The 14,744-nt window shown below is 37.1% G+C and overlaps 1 long non-coding RNA gene across 1 annotated transcript; it reads right to left on the bottom strand.

The window, feature by feature from the left end:
• Window positions 1–559: 559 nt before the first annotated feature.
• Window positions 560–11,603, bottom strand: LOC117064424. The gene is made up of 3 exons (XR_004429448.1): window positions 11,593–11,603; window positions 8,323–8,329; window positions 560–710 (listed from the first exon to the last, which is right to left on the bottom strand). It is a non-coding gene; the product is annotated as an uncharacterized LOC117064424 (long non-coding RNA).
• Between the last annotated feature and the right edge of the window lie 3,141 nt (window positions 11,604–14,744).

The following is a 14,744-nucleotide window of genomic DNA, read 5'->3' as shown; positions in this document are numbered from 1 at the left end:
AATGTAGTTTATCAATCTTTCTTTTTATTGTTAGTGATTTGTGCATTGTGTTTAACGAATCTTTGATCATTCTAAGGTCATAAAGATATTTTATGTTGTATATGTTATCTTGCAGATGCCTTATTTTTTTCATCTTTCACATTTATAACTACAATCCACTGGAATTGCTTTTGTGTGTTCAGCAGTGTGAAGAGAAGGTGTAGATTGTTTTATTTTCTCCTATACAGATACTGAATTGACCCGGCATCATTTAGTGAAAAAACTATTATTTCTCCACAAGTCCAAAATGTCCCTGTGTTGCATATTATCCATAGATGAGTCTGTTTTTAGACTTTCCACTGGGCTTTTTGTTTATACTTTGGACAATACCAATGTCTTTTTTTTTTTTTTTTTTTTTTTTTTTGAGGCGGAGTCTCGCTCTGTCGCCCAGACTGGAGTGCAGTGGCGCAACCTCGGCTCACTGCAAGCTCCGCCTCCCGGGTTCACGCCATTCTCCTGCCTCAGCCTCCCGAGTAGCTGGGACTACAGGCGCCCGCCACCTCGCCCGGCTAGTTTTTTGTATTTTTTAGTAGAGACGGGGTTTCACCATGTTAGCCAGGATGGTCTCGATCTCCTGACCTCGTGATCCGCCCGTCTCGGCCTCCCAAAGTGCTGGGATTACAGGCTTGAGCCACCGCGCCCGGCCAATACCAATGTCTTAATTGTTCTAACTACATATTAAGCCTTTATATTCAGCAAAGTATATCCCTCAACTTCGTTCTTCCTCAAAATTGTCCTAGCTATTTTTGGCCCCCTGAATCTCCAAATAAATTTTAGAATCAGCTTTTTAACTCCCACAAAGTAAAACTGCTAAGATATTGACTTGAATTGCATTGAATCTGGAGAGCAATATAGGAGGAACTGACATCTTTAAAATGTTAAAGCTTTCCAGCAATGAATACATACATCTTTCCACTTATTTAAGTCATCTACAATTCTCTCAAAAATGTTGTTTGCTACAAAGAAATAAGATTGATTTTTATATTGACCATCTCTTTAGATACTTGAGATTTTCTACATACAGAAATGTATACTGACAGTTTTACTTACTGTTTTCCAATCCTGCTTGTTATTTCTTTGTTTTTTAATCTTATTGCTCTGACTAGAACTATAGCACAATGTTGAATAGAAGTAGTGAGTGCAAGCATTCTCGCCTCATTCCTGATCCCAAACATTTCGTAGTCCATGCCTTAGTCAACTTTAGTAAATTATGTTATATGGGTTTCCAAAGAAGCTGTATAATTTTACACTTCCAAGAGCAGTATGAGAGTTCCAGTGGGAATACTGAGCATCTACATCTAGAGTCTTAACGTCTGTCTTAATATTTCCTCCCTTCTCCCTTCCATTTCATAATTCAATCACTGAAAGGAAAAAAACTAAAACTACTACTGATGGTTGCTTCTCTGAGAATGAAGTGAAAATGGAGAGGTTTTGCAGAGAATGAATCCAGGAGGAGGTATTTGGTTTACTTCATATTCTTCTATATTGTCACTTAATTTATATTGCTAGTATAATTTTGTGTATTATTTTGTTTTAATTTCCCTAGAAATGAAATTGAAAGACAGGAAGGTAAAATGGAAATAGTATTTAAAATGAACAAATATGAAAACGGTGAAATTAAGTATATAAGAGCAAAAAATGCATTTTTTAATGGGACAGGACATTGGCTCATGACACGGAGAGACCAAGTGCAGGGAACGTACTACACAAATGCGGCTATGTTCGCATCCTCCAATCACCCTCATGGTCTGAGGCTTACCTTCACACTCCAGAGAGGCTTGGACCAGGACAATAAATGAAGAGGATTGGATCTTCACAAGCTTAGACTTCATTTGAAGTGTTTATGTTAGCCTTTTACCAAAATATTTTGATACCCAAATATAGGAATTATAACATTAAATAAGCCTCTGGATCTGAATGTTCATTAACATTTTTTAAAGTTTTCTTCCCTACTAAAATTTCACAGTGATTTCTTCCATTGAGCAGAAATTATGTTTTATATTTCTTCTACCTGTTTTGAAGAATAAAAATGAGAAACTGGAAAACAAAGAGTATTGAGTCTTCAAACTCTACTTAAACAAAATCATATTCAGGTCTGCTGCACATTTTTACCTGCTCTGAAGCTCTATTCCACAGCACAGATATTTTGCTAGGGGAATTTAGAGAGCTTATCTGCCACCATGCCGTTAATTCTATCTTATCAGTATTGCTTTCTTTGGTACAACAAAAAGAAAGTTGCATGATATTTCCCTCGTTAAGTCCAATTTTTATCACAAGATTTGTTTGCTTCTCTCTTCCTTGGCAACACTTCTCTCTTAAAGAATGCCAAATTCTTACATGAACCTAAATGCGATGGTGATGAAAACAGTGTTTGAGTTGTATTCTCTGATTCATCTGGATAAACTGGATGCAGGACTGTCCTTCTAGCTCAGGAAGACACCTGAGTGTGTCCTCTTAGTGTAATCCTATCTCTAGGCCCTCCTTGACCATACCAGTGAGATCTTCATCTATTCTTAAACAACCCTACGTTATATAATACTAAAATAGAGTATGTCATGCCATGCATGGATTGAAGAAAAAACTCAGCTGGGTTGTAGAAGAACAGGCTTCCAACCTGGTTAATTTCTACCAATCAAGCTTGATGACTTAAGAATTGAATTATACAACTTCTTGAGGCTTCAGTTTTCTCACCTGGAAATGCATCATTTGTATTTGATGATCATTGAGGGCCTTTCCAGTTCCAATAATCTATATCTAATCATCTATATGAAGCTTAGAAAAGGAACAATTACATTTGTTTCTTAATGGTACAGTTTTAAATTATATTAGAGGGAAAAATAAAGTGGTTTTAACTTTTTTATTTACATTTGGAACTGAATAAAACAGGTAAGTGAGAACTTTGGTACATTTCAGCAATATATTTTGTGATATCTTTTGTTCACAGGAGCAGTTTGGGTGGATGCCAACAGTTCAATTTTTTCACCACTGTTCGGTGGGCTTCCTACACAACTCTCCACTGCTAGAAATATGAGCAATAATAAATACTTCAGCAATTGATTTCAAACTGGGCTTGTGAAACTCTAGAGTTCTACAAAGGCTTTCAAGGGGTCTGTGAATATTTTATATGAATTTCACTTTTTAAACTATATGTTAAATATTTTATACATATAATGTGTATCTCTTTATTCAGAAATATTATGTTTAGTCATTCAACAAATATTCATGAACTGTTTATTACATGTTGAGAACTCAGGGTTCAGGAATTAACAGACACAGACAAAAATTCCTGCCCTCCCCCTTGAAATTTACATCCCAGTAGGGGTAGCAAAAAGGAAACAAAATAAATACCATATGTAGTATATTAACTGTTTATAAAGGCAGTGGAGGAAAATTAAGCAGGAGCTACAAAATGAACCAAAAGTTTAGAGTAGGTCCGTCCGAGTAGGTGGCAGTTCAGTAAGACTTAAAGGATGTGGGGAGCAAGCCAGAGAAATAGTTAGTGCAAAGGTCCTGGGCCAGGAGACTGGGAGTGGCAGTTAGACCACCCACCACTGAAGAGAGACAGAGATAGAAAGAGACAAAGCCACAGAAGGAATGGAGGCCTGTGGGTCATCATAAGTCTTTGGCTTTTAACAGATCCCTAATGCTTTGATTTGTGCTGTCTGGTACAGTAGTTTTATGTGGAGCTTTCCTGTATTCTCTTTATATGCTGATATGATTTGAATGTGTATTCCTTCTAAATCTCATGTTGAAATGTGATTCCCAATGTTGAAGGTGGAGCCTGGTAGGAGATGACTGGATCGTGGGGGCAGATCCCTCATGAATGGCTTAGCACCATCCCCTTGGCTTAGTTCACATGAGATCTGGTTATTTAAAAAAGTCTGGGACCTTCCCCGCCCCGCCTTGCTCCTTCTAATTCCATGTGACATGCCTGCTTCTGCTTCTCCTTCTGACATGAGTAAAACTCCCTGAGGTCTCACCAGAAGCCAAGCAGATGCCAGCACCATACTTCCTGTATAGCCTGCAGAACCATGAGCCAATTAAACCTCTTTTATTTGTAAATTACCCAGTCACAGCTATTTCTTTATAGTGATGCAAAAAAACAAAAACTAACACATATCCATTTGAATATGGCCATGAACAAGATTATATTTCTGCACAATCTTTTTCAAAATCAGACTGTTACCTACCCATTCAAGTTAAAACTGTGCATTTTTATTACAATAAACGTGGGTTAAGTTAAATGACATGCCAGGTCAGTCTTAGTTATATCTACTTATGTCACTTTTGCAACAACAAGCAGTCCTCCTGTTGGGAAAGGGAAATTGTGATTTATGTGAGCCTCTTTCAATGAACATAATAACTTGATAAGAAGTCTCTAGATGGAATTTGCAGTCATATCTGTCTCAACAACCAACTTATAGTTGAATTGTACTTTATTGTTCAGTATGAGGAAAATACTGACTTAGATTAGTTGCAAAAGAATAGCAGCTTATTGTACAATCCCAGGATGCTTTTAATAAACTGCTCTGGAAACTTGAAAGGAATATAAATGATATATTTTATTTCCCATTAAAATGAAATAACTTAAATATATGATGTTTATTAGGGAAGGGAGGTAAATGGAAAGTAGCAATTATGATACATGCTTTGCTCATTGGTTTCATTAAGAATGGGCTCCCAATGTAAGTATGGAGATTAACCTTCACTGAATATTGAAAAATGATGGTTCTAATCATGGTCAATTTGAGAAAAGTAAAATTTGAGCAAGTCAGTAATAGAAGGGTGGGATGGGTACAGACTCAGAAACTTCGACTATTGCTATATTTTAATGAATTAATAAAAACTAGACAGAGAATCAGCTGGCAATGGACAATATACTAATTGATATAAATAAGGATCATTCACTAGTGTTAAAATCATTGGATGACAGGTTGTTGGGCAACAGGATATTCACTTATTTGTATGATAACAAAGAATTCTAACAGAGTACTTACTAATTTACAAAAGAGAAACCTTTATTAAAGAGAAATCTTTCATAAACTGCTGATATCGTTTGGCTGTGTCCCCACCCAAATCTCATCTTGAATAGTAACAATCCCCACGTGTCAAGGGCAGGGCCAAGTGGATATAATTGAATCAGGGGGCGGGTTTTTCCCATGCTGTTCTCATGATAGTGAATAAGATCTGATGGTTTTATAAAGGGGAGTTCCCCTACACATGCTCTCTTTCCTGCCACCATGTAAGATGTGACTTTGCTCCTCTTTTGCCTTCTGCCATGATTGTGAAGTCACCCCAGTCATGTGTAACTGTCAGTCTATTAAACCTCTTTCCTTTATAAATTACCCAGTCTCTGGTATGTCTTTATTAGGAGCATGAGAATAGACTGACACAGTAAATTGGTACCAGGTAGTGGGGTACTACTGTAAAGATACCTGAAAATGTGGAAGTGGTTTTGCTATTGGGTAAAAGGCAGAGATTAGAACAGTTTGGAGGGCTCAGATGAAAACAGGAAAATATGGGAAAGTTTGGAACTTCCTAGAGACTTGTTGAATGGTTTTGGCCAAAATGCTGGTAGAGATATGGACGATAAGGTTCAGGCTGAGGTGGTCTCAGATGGAGATGAGGAGCTTTTTGGGAACTGGAGCAAAGGTGACTCTTGCTATGCTTCAGCAAAGACATTGGTGGCATTTTGCCTGTGCCCTAGAATCTGTGGAACTTTGAACTTCAGAGAGATGATTTAGGGTATCTGGTGGAAAAAAAATTTAAGTAGCAAAGAGTTCAAGAGGAAGCAGAGCATAAAGCTTCAGAAAATTTACAGTCTGCCAATGAAATAGGAAAGAAAAACCCATTTTCTGGGGAGAAACTCAAGCCTGCTGCTGCAGAAATTTGCATAAGTAACAAGGAGCCAAGTGTTAATTCCCGAGACAATGGGGAAAGTGTCTCCAGGGCATGTCAGACACCTTTGCAGCAGCCTCTTCCATCACAGGCCCTGAGGCCTAGGAGGAAATGGTTTCATCGCCCTTGCTGTGTGTAGCCTAGAGACATGGTGCCCTGTGCCCCAGTCACTCTAGCTGTGGCTAAAAGAGGCCAATGTATAGCTTGGGCCATGGCTTTGGAGAGTGCAAGTCCCAAGCCTTGGCAGCTTCTAAGTGGTATTGAGCCTGTGGGTACACAGAAGTCAAGAATTAGGTTTGGGAACCTCTACCTAGATTTCACAGAGTATATGGAAATGCCTGGATGTCCAGGCAGAAGTTTGCTGCAGGGGCAGGACCCTCATGGAGAACCTCTGCTAGGGTAGTGTAGAAGGGAAATGTGGGGATGGAGCCCCCACACAGAGTCCCCACTGAAGCACTGCAAAGTGGAGCTTTGAGAAGAGGACCACCGTCCTCCAGACCCCAGAATGGGAGATCCACTGATGGCTTGCACCGTGTGCCTGGAAAAGCTGTAGACATTCAATGCCAACCCATGAAAGCAGCCAAGAAGGGGGGCTGTACCCTGCAAAGTCACAGAAGCAGAGCTGCCCAGGACTATGGGAACCCACCTCTTGCATTAGTGTGACCTGGATGTGAGATAGGGAGGCAAAGGGCATTATTTCGGAGCTTTAATTACTGCCTTGTTGGATTTCAGACTTGCATGGGCCTGTAACCTCTTTGTTTTGGTCAATTTATCCAATTTGGAATAAGTGTATCTACCCAATGCCTGTACTTCCATTGTATCCAGGAAGTAACTAACTTGTTTTTGATTTTCCAGGCTCATAGGCAGAAATGACTTGCCTTATCTCGGATGAGACTTTTGACTGTGAACTTTTGAATTAATGCTGAATGAGTTAAGACTTTGGGGGGCTGTTAGGCAGGCAAGATTGGTTTTGAAATGAGAGGACAGGAGATTTGGGAGGGGCCAGGGATGGAATGATATGGTTTGGCTCTGTTCCCACCCAATCTCACCTCAAATTGTAATAATCCCCATATGTCAAGGGCAAGGCCAGGTGGAGATAATTGAATCATGGGGCAGTTCCCCATACTGTTCTCATGGTAGTGAATAAGTCTCACCAGATCTGATGGTTTTATAAATGAGAGTTCACCTGTACAAGCTCTCTTGCCTGCCAACATGTAAGACATGACTTTGTTCCTCTTTTGTCTTCCACCATGATTGTGAGGCCTCTCAGGCCATGTGGAACTGTAAATCTATTAACCTCTTTCCTTTATAAATTGCCCAGTCTTGGGTATGTTTTTAGTAGCAGTGTGAGAACAGACGAATACAACTATCTTAACCAAGCAATTAAGCTCAATATTATGTGCCTCTACATATGATGAAATGGAATGTACAGAACACCAACTATAGTGTATTCTTGTCAATAAAATGTTTATAATTGAATTATGAGGAAACAACCTTAAAAGTCCAAATTGTAGGACTTTTGGTAAGACAATTAGACTAGACTATTCAAAATGTTCCTATCAGAAATAGATCAATGGAACACAATAGAGGACCCAGATATAAAGCCATATACCTATAACCAACTGATCTTTGACAAAGTCAATAAAAATATACAATGGGGAAAGGACACCCTGTTCAATAAATAGTGCTGGGATAATTGGAGAGCTATATGCAGAAGAATGAAGCTGGACCCCATCTCACACCATATACAAAAATTGACTGAAAATGTATTAAAGTCTTAGTTGTAAGACCTGAAACTATAAAAGTCCCAGAGTAAAACCTCTTCTGGACATTAGTATTGGCAAAGAATTCATGACTAAGTCCTCAAAAAAAAAAAAAAAAATAATAGACAAACGGAACTTAAACTTTTTGAAACAAAAATAGACAAATGAAACTTAAACCAAAAAGCTTCTACGCAGCAAAAGAAATAATTAACAGAGTAAACAGACAACCTACAGAACAGGAGAAAATATTTACAAACTGTGCATTAAACCAAGAACTAATATCCAGACTCTACAAGGAACTCAACTCAACACGAAAAAAAACAACCCCATGAAAAAGAGGGCAAAGGACATGAACAGACATTTTTCAAAAGGAAGCAAACAAACAGCCAACAAACATATGAAGAAATGCTCCACATCACTAATCATCAGAGAAATGCAAATTAAAACCACAATGAGATACTATCTCATACCAGTCAAAATGGCTATTACTAAAAAGTCAAAAAACAACAGACAGTGAGGATGTGAAGAAAAGAGAACAGTTATATACTGTTGGTGGAAATGTAAATTAATTCAACATCTATGGAAAACAGTACAATGATTTCTCAAAAACTAAAAATAGAACTACCATTCTACTCAGTAATCCCACCACGACCCAGAGGAAAAAAAAAAATTATATAATTTCTACACTCATATGTTTATTGCAGCAATATTCACAATAGCAAAATCATGGAATCAGCCTATGTGTTCATCAATGGATTACTGGATTAAAATGTGATATATATACATATATATATACACACATGCACATACACACACACACTGCATAATGTAGATCTAGATGTGTGTGTATATATTATATATAATCACATTATATCTGTGTGCATATATAATATATATAATCACATTTTTCCATGGTATATAGAATATACACACACACGTACACACAAACACACATGGAATCATGTGGTTATTATAATATATTATTAATAATATTATTGTAAATGATTATATCTGTTATATATACACACATATCACTGAATAATGTGATTATATATTATATATAGATACATACACACAGACACTCCATGGAGTACTATGCAGCCATAAAAAAGAATTAAATCCTGTCTTTTGCAGCAACATGGATGGAACTGAAGGTCATTATCCTAAGTGAAATGACTCACAAACAGAAAAAAGCCACATGTTCTCACTTATAAGTGGGAGCTAAAAATGGGTACACACAGACATACAGAGTGAAATAATAGACAATGGAGACTCCAAAAGAAGGGAGGGTGGAAGTGGAATGAGTGATGAAATGCCACCTACTGGGTACAATGTACACTATTCAGACAATGGGTATACTAAAAACTTAGATTTCACCACTAGGCAATATATCCAGGTAGCACAACTACACTTGTACCCATAAATCCATAAAAATAAAACATTTAATTTATTTAAGAGTTCTGTCATACAAGACAAACAAGTTGTTCTAAATTAAAGAAGACTAAAGGACTAAAGAAAACTAAATAGATATCACAAGTAAATGCATTTCATGAAACTTGTTTTTTTTTTTTAAAAAATAAGCTTTCATTTGAGACACAATTTATTATAATTTGAAAAATATTTGGGGGACAATTGAAAATTCAGTATGCACTTTATATTAGATATTATAGAATATTGTGACACTTTTAAATTCTTAGAAGTAAAAATGGCATTGTGGTAATGTAGGAAGATGTCTTTATTCTTAGGCAATAAATACTGAAGTATTAAGAGGCAGAGTGACATCATGTTGCAATTTGCTTTCAAATGGCTCAGAAAAAGGGAAATTGGAGAGAAGGTTTATTACATAAATAGATAATAGATAGCATATAAATGTTATAAAATATTAGCAATTGCTCAATCTAGATGAAGGGTATGTGGGTATTTATTGTGCTATTCTTTCAACATATCTGCAGGCTTGAGATTTTTCAAAACAAAAGGTTAGGGAAGACAAAAGAGAGAGACTGGTGTCACTAACCAAAATAGTCTGAATAATCCTGACCTCAGAGTCACTTCCCACATCAGGGGGACATTCACCACACTATTCACCATGGAAGTCTATTAGCAGTGTTAGAGGCAGGAATCATAAGTCAGACTGCAGAGTGGCTATTGACTAATTAGCCTCATCAAACTTCAGTCTAGTGAATTTTATTTCCTTAAGTCACTTTTTAAAAAATGCCTGAACAAAAATGTTAACCTCCCTATCCAAGCACAAGAAAGAGCTTTAGAGCACATAGAATTTAGCACCAAAAGAATTATGAACTGATATTTGCTCAGATTTGTGATGCTTATTGTCTTACCCAAAGAAAAATATTTGCCTTTGTAACAAGATTCTTTAAATTTACAAGAAAGCATGGCTGATCTTGCAAGTTTGGTTGTAGGGGTATAGGACTGAAGTGAATATGCATTTTGGAACTCTAAATCATGGCGTCCAGGAAATACAGGCCCTTGGGCTTCTTACCCTGAAAGTGTAAGAAGGTTCCAAATATTGTACAAGTCTCAAATGCCAGGAGTTCAGCACAAAGGGAACAGTTATGTTTACAACAGGACTTGCTTTCAATTCTAACCTGCGCTGTGCCAGACCTATCCCTAAGTGTCACTGACTCACTGGCAGCATTTTAGCTAGACTGTGAGTATTCACAGGGTCATGAACTGAAGCGCAATACCAGAAGCCAAACAAAACAGCATGCACCTCAACTGTCATGTGTAAGGCTGAGATAAACAGTGAAACTATGGAACAATTGAAAAGGTCTTTCCTCCTCTAACCAGAGAAATAAATCTTAAAATATGAAGATCACGGACTGCTAAAGACAACAAACACCAAAGAACTGAACCCTCTTACCAGCAGGTGGTATCAGTGGGGGTTTGTCTTTTGAAAAACGTGTCAGATCCTTTTAGGACAATATAAAACGCTTTGGTTCCTATGGTGATACTGATAATACATTGTCAATCATTGTGGTATCTAGATCTACATTATGCAGTTTTAAAAGCACCTTGAAATATTTGAAGGTTAAATTTGTTTCTTCTCTAAATTGCTTGGTGTCAATTGTAGTTGTGATAATTGGAGGAGATATAGTCAATTTGTGAGAAATACCACCAACCAGTATTTCTTGCCTCTTATAAGGCTCAGACAAAGAGAAGAGGCCACAAACTCAAAGTCTCTTCACAACAGCCCCAGACACTAATCAAAGTCCAGGTCTTCAGAGTGAAAGATACTAAGTAATTCATCAGTCTCCAGGGCTGTACCCAGACCTTCACTTAGGGAAGTCCACTCACTGCAGTATTTTCCAATCTCAAGGATGGCAGTTTATTTGTCTGGTCGTTCCTTAATTAATTTGTTTCTTAGGAAAGGGCATTTTCTAATAAAATTCTGTGAAAACATTGCCACAAGTCCAAGGCAGGCATAAACCACAAACCCTGCCACTTGTTCCTACCAAAGGCTGGTTTTTATAGGATTAGATTAACCATCAATCACAAATACTGTGATTGAGAGGATGGAAAAGATGAGCTTTCCACTTTTTCACTTTTACCCAGCTTTGCACTTTTTAATTTTACTAACATTAAATGTTGCTAAGTTATGAAATAAAACAATTGAACTTTCCCAGGTGCATGGAATTCCAGAAATTTTGTTAGATCATTCTTTCTAAAGTATAGACATCTATATACCACCCTCTGAACCTTTGCAGTTTTGACTTTTGTATCAGGGTTACATGCTATCATACCTTCCTCTCTAGTTACAATCACATTGCTCTTTAAGGCAACATAACTGTTGTCCCAATAGCCTTAATTCTCCGCACATTCTCCACATGCTTCATTGTTCATTGTTCATAAACTTACTGTATTACTTCAGTGCCACTCTTGAAAAGTTATTTTCAATGAATTTGTAAAGAATATTCTATTGTCAGAACAGGTAACTATTCTTCAGAATAATAAATAAATCATTGGCCAGGTGTGGTGGCTCATACCTGTCATCCCAACACTTTAGGAAGCTGAGGTGGGAGGATCACTTGAGGCCAGGAGTGTGAGACTTGCCTGGACAACATAGCAAGACCCTACCTCTAAAAAAAGTAAAAAAATAAATAAACTAGTCAGGTATGGCAGCACACACCTGTAGTCCTAGCTACTTAAGAGGATGAGGCAAGAGGATTGCTTGAGTCCAGGAGGTCGTGGCTGAAGTGAACTATAATTGCAACACTGCACTCCAGCCTGGGCAACAGAGCAAGATCCTGTCTCTAAAAAAAGAAAAAATATATCATTATTAAGTATTTAACACTCTATATGACCTATATTGAAAAAAATCATTTTAGTACACTCTAAAATAAAGAATTTTAGAAAAATAAACTATTTCTACCACTGATACAATTCCAGCATAAAAGGGAATCATAGTTTTTGTTTGCACTAATAAATCAGAAGAATACTGAATCACGTATTATTATTAGCCTATGAGGTTTGAGTTTATAAGAGTTCATAAGCACATCAGTTTGATTTTCTTTACATGAGGTTGACACTGTTTTGCCTATTTTCAGGTCATAATAATAATAATAGCCTATATTAATTGAGCACTTAAGGCCTGCCATATCTCTATTATTTCATGTAATCCTTATATCAACCTCAGTTAGTAGGATCCATTAATGTTCCAATTCTGCAAATGAGGAAACCAAATTCTGGTGAGGTGAGCAAACAAGGATGGTAGGAAAGCTGGTCTGGCTGGCTAGTCCCTAAGCTCTTAATTACTGCACTGATTATGTATCAGCACCACCCTTGTCTCCTACATTTCATGTTCTCTAACATCTCATACAAGTTTATAGTTAACTGAGTGTATTTCCACAAGAAAATCATTCCAAGTTCACTGAAATGCTAATATATAGATACTTCTCAATTCCAAAATTTCCCCCTTTAAAAAACTGCTGTATCTCAAGTACTAAAGACCTCATCTGGACAAATAGATTAAAGAAGTGAGATTCTTGACTACCCATATCAATTTAGCTAATTAGATAAACAACAAGAGACCTCAGAGGACTGTTTATTCAGAGAACTAAGCAAAAATTCAAGCAAAACTATGTGTCCCTGCCTGAGTCATTGGGAGAACAGTTCTGATTAGATTCTAGATAAATTAGTCTACGTTATTGATATCTTTACCCTTCCTGAGGTATGCTCAGCTTTCATGCAAAACATGAATACAGAAGGAGGTGGACTCTGTGTATTTGTTGGGTAGGGCAGTTTATTCCTATTACATCTCTTAAAAGTAGACATGAACATAAATAGTTTTCTCTATTCCTAGTACATAGTAGGCGCTCAATGAATGTTTATTCAATTGATAAGCAAAAAATTCTCATGTACCCATTTCTTAAAATATGATAATAATTCCTCAAAATTATAAAAAATCCAAAGCAGTACTTAACTGTTCACTAGTAACGTGCTCATATCATGCCTAATTTAAAATAATTTGTTTTATATCCTCCTGTCCTTTTGCAGAATCATTTTTTTTTTCATGAAAGAGAAAATAGTGTTTGGGTAGATTTGGGAGAAGCAATGAAATTCATCAAGTAATATAATTGTCTAGCAATCATTAAGTGTTTAGTATGTGCCAGGAATTGCTCTAAATGTGTGGCATGTTTTACCTTATTTAAGCTAGGTACAGTTTGCTGCACAGAATACAAATGATAAAGGGAGGAGACACGGAAAAGAAAGGCTAGAGTCAGCAAAGAATAACAGTGAAAAAGTAAATAAGGACCAAAGGAGAATCACAGATGGATGCTGGGGTGGAGCATAGTCACAGACAACTGTGAATATGAAAGGGGAATGAAAAGAAGTTACAGGGAGAGAGAGCTGTCCTGAGCACCTACTGGATTCTCTGTTGTACACATGTTGCCCTATTTTATCCCCACGCTATCCTTATGAGGAAGGTTTAAAGCTCCTGATTCTATCAAAGAAAAACAACTTGCCGAAGCTTATGTCCCTTTAACCAAGATTACATAACTTAAGTAGTAAAGTCAGAATTTAGATCTGGAGTTTTTTCTGATGCTGAAACCCATGTTAGACTTGATTTACAAGGTTTGTAACTTGGCTACACCCTAGCACATTGCATAGTTCCATGACTTGGTAACTTCCTAGTCTCACTTATTATGATGGGGGAAGAAACATTAATTTAATCACGTTATAATCTACACATATTCACCCACTTAGAGATTAGCGCACAAATTTCAAATAACAGAGATAAGAAATTATCAGTTGTAGCATTTTCCAGATACGCAGTTTGTCATTCTTTTATTAAGCCTAGGCATTGAGTGATCTATGTGGAAAACAGGAGTCTAGGAGTAAGTAAGTATATGATACCCACTTCTTCATTCAATAGAAAGGAAGATATCTAGAAACAAAGCTCTGAGATCTCCATAAATATCTGTGCTCTGTTAGACTTTCAATTGTCTATGAAATGGTTCATAATTGACTACTCAACTACTCAACTAATTGTGATAGCCACTGTTGATATTTTTACCAGCACAATGAAGTATACTGCAGTATTTGAAACCATAGTCTGTAAACATTACTATTACACAGACTTTTGCTCACACAATGGAGAATCAAGATAAATGCTCTGGATTGTCTCAAATTTACTCTTTTTATTTTCTACAGTAACAGGCTGGTCAGGTAGAGACACATTTAAGCATCCATACAACTAACTTAGGACCTTCCAGACAGCCACAATCTCAATTAGTAGATGCCAAATTAGAGTAATCCACAATAAAAAACATTTTACACAAAGGAATATCCTGGCAGCTTTCTGGTCTCACAGAATTTCAGTGTGAACAGGAACAGAAAACCAAACACTGCATGTTCTCACTCATAAGTGGGAGTTGAAAAATGAGAACACATGGACACAGGGAGGGGAATATCACACATTGGGGCCTGTAGGGAGTGGGGGCAAAGGGAGGGAGAGCATTAGGAGAAATACCTAATGCATGCAGGGCTTAAAACCTAGATGACGGGTTGATAGGTGCAGCAAACCAC

The sequence above is a fragment of the Trachypithecus francoisi genome, unplaced genomic scaffold, assembly GCF_009764315.1.
Source record: "Trachypithecus francoisi isolate TF-2019V2 unplaced genomic scaffold, Tfra_2.0 Lachesis_group2, whole genome shotgun sequence".
NCBI classification, from domain to species: domain Eukaryota; kingdom Metazoa; phylum Chordata; class Mammalia; order Primates; family Cercopithecidae; genus Trachypithecus; species Trachypithecus francoisi.
This window is presented reverse-complemented; position numbering and strand designations above follow the sequence as displayed.